We start from the raw sequence: 8,787 nt of genomic DNA on the forward strand, positions 1-8,787 counted from the left end.
AGGTATATGAAGCAGGAAGAGCTGGTTTCAGGAAATGACCCAGCATAGCTCATCTTTTCTCAATCTTGTATACAGTTCTCAATGAAATGGAAGATTTACAGCAGATATAACATCAGTGGTGTTGTAAGGTGAGTGTGATTTTTAGATTTTGTAACTCACCAACTTTGGTCCTGTCAAACTTGCCAAACTGGGACTCTTTCCTCTCTCTGATTCACGTTAGTTCAAGAAGTTGGATCTGGCCAGATTTAAACTCTTAATCTATATGTTTTTTGGCTAGTAAGGAAAGGAAAGAAGAGAGGAAACCTGTGCATGTGTTTAAGACGAGGAATTAGACATTTCTCGGATTTGAAGGCACGTGTACAGTAGTTTCACTTGTGAAAAACCTCTATTCCCGCTGCAGCAAAAAATTTGATACTCAGCTGATTACACACACACACACACACACACACACACACACACACACACACACACACACACACACACACACAATTAATTTATCAAATCATATGCTTTCAAATCTTGCTTTAAACAACCATTTCTCCACTTGCCAGGAAATTCAGGATAAATAAATAAATAATGTAAAATAAATAAATCTTAGCAGTGACACAAAGGCAAGAAGAAAAAATGAAATGAAAAAGCCTCCCAGACAATGGGTATGCATTTATCAGTGGGCATAATGCATCTTACAGTACTTTATCTTCTGCATTATTCAAACTGCACATGCATGGCACATACAGCTTCATGAAAGCTCACTGATGTCCAATAATGCACAAGATGTCAAGATGCTTCTGTTGAAACGAAATATTTGAGCATAATAATCCAAGCGATAGACCGTGTTTATCTGCATAAGATATCAAAATGTTTAATGCTGTTCCATCAATGCACATCCCTCCCAAGTCTCAAAAACCCATTTCTTACAAAAATTCACTTGGACATAAATCTGATTTACATAGATATAATTTTTGTTTGTGCCAAAATGTTGAATTAATTGCCTGACAAATTCTAGGGCCAAAAGTTGTAGTGTAAAAAGTGTAAAAATCAGGCCCCATTTTAAATTCTTGCATGCATTTCCACCCACTGTTCAGTCTGTATCTCTCCAACTGGCACCAAACTGCACCAAATCATCCTCAGACACTATAACACTATAATGATCACCATATGATGGTAGATAAGTCTTCAGCTTCTCATCTGACATCAGATTTATAACACTGGCATCGATCTACACAGGGAAAAATAATTCAATTTCACACACACACACACACACACATATATATATTTGAAAATACAATTATATATTGAATGAAAAAACTATGAAAAAAGTAGTATTTAAAAAAAAAAAAATTGAATTATGTACCATCTCATTCTCCAGGGTTTGTATTATTTCCTCAGAGACTTCTCTTCGTCTCAAGACGTCAGTCAGGTCTTCCATGCTATAAACAAGTATGTACATAATGACTTATGAATCCACCATATGATCATCAAGTCTCGGTGTCTAGTGTACTTAATGTAGTTGAGAAGCTTGTAATATAACTTCCTGGGTAATATACCTTCCCTGCAATTAAACACTAATATTCAGTGGTTCTCAAACTGTGGGGTGCAATGTCATGACAGGTGGGAAGCGAATGACCTGGGAGAAAAGTCATGTGGAACATACGTTGAACATCTGATTTATTTTCACAGCGGAAGAGGAAATGTTAGCAGCTACGTTAGCACGGCGACTAGCCAAGCCAAGCTGTGCACATAGAGCCATCATGCCGCCACTTCAACATCGACCCCCAGACCGATCTTAGCGTGTGGTGTGAAAATATTTCATATAAGTGAGGCATGACGGAAAAAAATCTGCACTGATTACATACCTTTTAGATAGTTACCACTCGTTAGACTACATCTTTACCTGAAAACCCTGGCGACAATGCAGCACAGTCTCTACCCGAGTGCGCCTGTGCCCTCTGCTTCCGGTAACAAGGAAATGACGTTCCTGCATCTGTTCCTGCATCCTGATTGGCTGTGCTAACTTGAAATTTCGAGTTAATATCGCCATCCGTAACTAACTCGTTTTTCGAGTTAGTTTATTACTAACTCGAAATTTCGAGTTACGGATGGCGATTTTTTTTTTTTTAGTGGCGGAAACGAGCTTCCATAGAAAACTGATCAATCCACAAAGCTTTTAAATAAAATGACAAACAAGAAAAGAAAGGTCATTAGTTTTTTAAACTCACAATACAGTTTTAGTTAGTTATCATGTTTTCATTTTAATTGTAGTTTTTATCTATTTCAGTTAACGACAATGTTTTTTCAATTTCAGTTTTCGTTATTTCGTTCGTTTTCGTTAACTATAATAACCCTGACACACACACACACACACACACACCTCCCTGTATAAACTCTCATACCTGCACAAGCATATGCGACTGCACACTAATTACCTACATTTCCACACACACATACACACAAACCCTCACACACATGCACATAAGGCTCCAAACAATGCACATGCAAACCTACGTACACTTACATATACTGTGTATCCAAGAGTGTATAATTAAAAGTAAATGAAATTTAAAAAGGGAGATAAGTAAATAAAAATTTTAAAAAAATAAGTAAATAAATGAAAAATAAAATAAATAAAAAAGGGAATAAATAAAAACTAAATAAAAAGGAAAGAAAAACCTCCATGTAAAATAAATAGATCAGTAAGCAAATAGATAGATGTAATCTCACTCGTTCACCTCCCTCCCCTAGTCCGGAATGATTTTATACTCCCCTGTGTGCTTAAGAACAGGGGTGCAGCTATATACTTTCTGAGGTGTATGCGGACACATTTTTAGGTTCTCGTGGCTACAGCTAATGTAAGGAAAAAATAACAGCTGACATTCTCTGCACAGCCAGTAAAACCACACAGACAATGAAGGCGTGGAAAAAACTTGTCAGCGATGATCCACTCGTGTTAAATCATGCCTGAAATTTTCATTTGATCTTTGTTTGAAGATCTTGAAGGAATAACGAACAACAGAATTGGTGGAAAGCCCTTTAAGAGGGATGAGGAGCTGGGAGTAAATTTAGGAATGAAGAGAGTATTGTGAAGATGATTGTTTGAGCTGTATGCATGATAAACCTGTGTTGGAGTAAGTACCTTTAGTCCAATAAAGAAGTTTTTGGATGTTGTCAGCCCAGTAGTAGTTACGTAAATTTAGGAAAGCCAGCCAACCTTCTATCCTCTGATGTTGAAAGGATACTGTCTTCACTATTGGTACTTTTTATGCCAATGAACATGGTCTATCTCTTGGAATGTAAATGCCAAAAGAAAAATACTTCTAATTTGTTTCCTCTTTGTCATTGCAGTTGTAAATCTTTATGCTTGGATAACCATCAGCTGCCACAATGAACTATGGATTGTTTCCAAAACTGCTGGCAGGTCAGTCACGACATAGCTTTCAGTTTTTCCATTTCCATTTGTATAAGATTAGTCCACCAGACATCAGATATGTTTATCAGAATTCTACAAAGAATGCAAATATACATGGTGTAAGTATGCCCTCTCAGCCCTGAGTCAGTTCCGGTCTTTGTTCTCCATGCTCGGGTCCTGGGAGCTTGAGAGTATCTTAGCTGTTCCTAGGACTGCACTCTTCTGGACAAAATTTTTATCTGTCTTTCCTGGAATCTGCTGGAGCCACTCTCCCAGTTTGGGGTCACTTCCTCGAGTGTCTGAATTACCATGGAGACCACTGTTACCTTCACCTTCCACATCCTTTCTAGCTCTTCTCTCAGCCCTTGATATTTATTGAGCTTCTCGTGTTATTTCTTCTTGATGTTACCATCATTTGGTATTGCTACATCTATCACTACAGCTTTCTTCCTCTACTTGTCCACCACTACCATGTCTGGTTGGTTAGCCATCACAAGTTTGTCTGTCTGTATCTGGAAGTTCCACAGGCTCTTAGCTTGGTCATTCTCAACTACCCTTGGTCGGGTGATGGGGGGGATAGCGGAGTCCCATTTTGACCTTGGGACTTCCAGGTCACATTTGGCACAGATGTTCTGGTATACTATGCCAGCCACTTGGTCACGGTGTTCCGAAAATACCCTGCCTGCTAGCATCTTGAACCCTGCTGTTATGTGCTGGATTGTCTCAGGGACATCTCTGCACAGCCTGCACCTGGAGTCTTGCCCTGTGTGGTGGATCCCATCCTCTATTGACCTTGTGCTTAGAGCTTGCTGTCATTATTGTGGTGCCTTTAAGCCCAACTTTGTCCAGTCATTGGAAGGATTTTTCAATATCACCCACTTCTTCTATCTGCTGGTGGTACATGCCGTGCAGGGGCCTGTCCTTCCATGATGGTTCCTATTCTTTCTCCAGTTTTTGCTGCCTGAGGTATTCCCTAAGCACATGACAATTTGTGGCCATCTTCCTGATGTATTCATGGATCTTTGTTGTTTTGTCTACGATAGTGATCCTTGACACTCTCTAGTCCTCGACCTCCTTCCTTTCACTTAGTGTACAGTCTCAGGGTGCTGGATTTGGGGTGAAATCCTCCATGCATGGTAAGGAACTTTCTTGTCTTGACATCAGTGGCTTCTATCTCCTCCTTTGGCCATCTTATTATCACAGCAGGGTATCTGGTGACTGGCAGGACGTAGGTGTTGATTACACAGATCTTTTTCTTCCCATTAAGCTGACTGTTTAGGACTTGCCTTATTCTCTGCGGGTACTTGGCAGTTGCAGCTTGCCTAGTGGCCTCTTCATGGTTCCCATTTGCCTGTGGGTTTCAAGGTACTTGTAGCTGTCCTAAAGGTCTGCAATGTTGCCTTCTAAAAGTGCAATCCCCTCAGTTCTGAATGCTTTCTTCTCTTTGATACCATCGAACTATACTTCTCCAAGTCCGAATGACATTAATCCATACTTTTGTTGACTAGATCACTGTAAAAGGTCATTTTCCTTCAGGTGTTGTATACCACCTGTCTCTGCAGGCTGCTTTTAAAGTACAGACTTCTATTAAATATACTTATTTTTATTCATATGACAGCATGAGGTACAATCAAAAGGTTCCACCCCAAAAAATAAAAATGGCCAATTTGCACAAACTCCTGACAAATCTGACAAATTCCAGTTTAGGTCAGGGTTTAGGTCAGGGACTGACTCAAACTCCCCGCTCAGCTAAATACTTCCTGATAAGAGTTGGAATGTTCATCAGCAGCTTGGTCTAGGGAAATCAGTTCACACAGGTCAGAAAACAGGACAGCTGGGGTATACAGAATCTGTTTACAAAACATCCCGGAGAAGAATGAGATAATGGCAATCCAAGGCCATCAGGGAGCCAAATTTCTGATTCTACAAATTGTTTTGGTATAGGCCATATTGATTAATTTATTGACACCCTTTAGTCTTTCTGGCACCTCACAGGGAGAAAAAATCCAATGCGAATCTTTTTGGTTGGTTCCTTCGCTGTGCAGAAACGGATATGTCTCCAAGATATAATCCCTCCGAATCAACTCCAGATATAGTGAGTCTGAGTTTGAGCCTGTACCTTTCTGCATTCCCGTCATAAGCAGCTTTACCAAGGCCCAGACCGCTGCTCAGATTTCCCGAATTGTAACGACAAGCCAGGTATCTCCAGGTCCAATTGGGAGAAATCCTAGTGTCAGTAAGCTGAATGTGTGTGTCCTCCATTGACAGTCTAGCCAGGTACGTCATCTTCCACCCCCCAGGAATCCATAACATAGACAGCCAGGAATATCAATTGGATAAGAGGGAACGGGATTCTCCTTTCCCCAATCTCCTCATGGTGAAAATTTGATCAAAATTTGTTGAGAGACCAGCTGACCAGATCCATAATTCTGAATTCCAGTTTAGAAGCCCCACCACCACCACCAAAAAAAAAAAAATTGCCCAAAAACTCAACAATCCTGGGTCCAAGACCCAGGGACCATAACAAAATGTCACATTTCATTATTACTACTGAGGGGGTTGTAAGTATAGAAAATAGATATACTAAGATCACAGAGAAAAATATTTAGGTTTTAATTGCTGCTTTTGCTTATAAAATGTAAGCCTGTTATTTTAGATTATTTGATGTACTTTTCATCTCTCCCACAGCTTTGTGCTTACTTCACTTTAAGGACAAAGCCATAGCTGAGCTGCTTACAAATATCTCAGTAGGTTCTTTGACCAGTGTTGAAGCTACAGTATCAGAGCTACTAAACAGTGGCCAATTGTCCACACCAAAACCACAGATAAAAGGAATAGCTCCACAGTCAACAGAACAAATGCAAACAGATGCCACAACACCAACCTACAACATGTCAAATACAAAGGAGGGTACAACTCTTCAAGCTCTGGCCACAACACCCACAAATGTATCAACCACATCTGTAACAACACAATCACCAAAGCAGGAATCAACCAGTATCCATCAATCTACACAACTTACAGCATCTGCAGCATCTGTGACAGCCGCTTCAGCAACACCAACTCAACTCATAACATCTACAGCAAACACAATCACAATGTCATTATCAACACAAGATACTTCATTGCAAACTACATCACCTGCAACAGCAGTGCAGCAGACTACACCTGAAGGAACAACAGAGTCACTACAAAGTACAGCATTTCTAACAGAATCAACTACAACACAAACAGCAGCATCATCAATAGCAGAATGGTCCACAGCTTCAAATCAACCTGCTGAATCAAATACTGGTAGCAGTTCCACACCATCACACAGTGAATCAGTGACCAACACACCAATGCAAACTGCAACAGCTGTGGTTTCCCCTCTTCAGGCATCAACACAAATTTTAACGGAAACAACACAATCAGAAACTCAAGCAGGAAGTACATCCTCAGTAACAACCAAATCAGCGGCCTCACCAGTGTCCACATCAGCATCATCTATGACAGAACAATCCACAAGTGCAAACCAAAGTACTGGCTCAACAACAACCAAGGACACTACATCAACAAACACTGCACCAGCCTCTATCACAACAGGATTCACAACCAACACTGCAGGATCTGTGGCCTCAGTGGCCACAGCAACTCCCACACTGTCTGTTCCACACACAGCTAATATAAAAAAATCTACAACAACCCTTATATCAATAGAGATGACAGCATCTACGGCTGCTACATCGGTGGCAAAACCAACTCAACCTACATCTACAACTGAAATAATTATGACAACCCAGCCACAATCATACACAGAAGCAGGATTCACAACACCAACAGCCACCATTGGATCAACAAAAACAACTGAAGGAGCAAACACAATATCTGTGACATCCATATCAACCACACTATCATTTCAAATCACGTCAACACAAAGTACGTTATCTGCAACAACCTCTCCACAACAAACTACGGTGGATGAAATAACAAACATGCAAACCACAATTTCTGCACCACAATCAATAGAACAAACACAAACAGATGTGACAACACCAACCTACAGCATACCAAATACAAATGAGGGTGCAACTCTTCAAGCTCTGGCCACAGCATCCACAAATTTATCACCCACATCTGTAACAACACATTCACCAAAGGAAGAATCAACCAGTATCCATCAGTCTACACAAGAACTTACAGCATCTGCAGCATCTGTGACAGCCATTTCAGCAACACCAGCTCAGCTCATAATATCTACAGCAAACACAATCACAATGTCATTATCAACACAAGATACTTCATTGCAAACTACATCACCTGCAACAACAGTGCAGCAGACTACACCTGAAGAAACAACAGAGTCACTACAAAGTACAGCATTTCTAACAGAATCAACTACAACACAAACAGCAGCATCATCAACAGCAGAATGGTCCACAGCTTCAAATCAACCTGCTGAATCAAATACTGGTAGCAGTTCCACACCATCACACAGTGAATCAGTGACCAACACACCAATGCAAACTGCAACAGCTGTGGTTTCACCACTTCAGACATCAGCACAAACATCCTCACCACAACAAACTACAGCTGCTGAAAGAACAGTAAACGGGCAAATTACAACTGCAACACTACACAACAAATCTACTCCAGGAACTCAAACAGCATTTGTAACAACAGCTTCAGACACTGCATCAGCACCTGCATCAGCAGTGCTGACAATCTTACCTCTCAGAACTTCAACACAAAGCACTGGAATATCTAATCTGAGTTTGACATCAGGACGAAGTGGATCAGGGAACACACCAACACAAATGGTATCAACATCACAAACTAGGGAATCTGTGGAAACCACATCCACAACAACAATGGCCAAGGTAATTTCATCTACAATGGATCTGCCAATACCAACAACACAAACTGCATCATCTTTGGTAACACTAATCAAAATATCAACACAAGCTACAACTGTAACCACACAAACATCAACTCCAGAAGAAGTTACCAAGTCCGAAACTCGCTTAACTCCCCTGTATATGAGTAAAGACACATTTACACCAACACAAACTACACTGGCCGCAATGGATCCAGCTACATTAATGAGCATCAATTTATCTTCTTCAGCATCATCAGATGCAACCTCTCAGTCAACATATTTGGCAACAGTATCCACAGTGGCAGAATCTGAAGCATCTGTGACACCTTTCAGAGAGGCTCCCAAGCTACCAAATCCAACATCATCTGTAGTTAGCGCTCCACCACAGAGTTCCCTCAACCCAACATCAACAACATCCTTAAGTACACAAACTGACCTACACTCATCTGTTTTTCCCACTACACAACTGCCAACTTACACAGAAACATTGCAAAGTACCCAACATATGCAAAGTGTCTCACTT

General features: G+C 40.6%; 1 long non-coding RNA gene across 2 annotated transcripts; it reads right to left on the reverse strand.

Moving 5' to 3' along the window:
* Nucleotides 1–762: 762 nt before the first annotated feature.
* Nucleotides 763–1,958, reverse strand: LOC115775257 (uncharacterized). Of its 2 annotated transcripts, none has more exons than XR_004019279.1 (3): nucleotides 1,895–1,958; nucleotides 1,355–1,430; nucleotides 763–1,219 (listed from the first exon to the last, which is right to left on the reverse strand). It is a non-coding gene; the product is annotated as an uncharacterized LOC115775257 (long non-coding RNA). The 2 variants fall into 2 exon arrangements; XR_004019280.1 differs by having other exon boundaries at nucleotides 1,857–1,942.
* Between the last annotated feature and the right edge of the window lie 6,829 nt (nucleotides 1,959–8,787).

Source organism: Archocentrus centrarchus (genome assembly GCF_007364275.1).
Source record: "Archocentrus centrarchus isolate MPI-CPG fArcCen1 chromosome 18 unlocalized genomic scaffold, fArcCen1 scaffold_23_ctg1, whole genome shotgun sequence".
NCBI classification, from domain to species: Eukaryota; Metazoa; Chordata; class Actinopteri; order Cichliformes; family Cichlidae; genus Archocentrus; species Archocentrus centrarchus.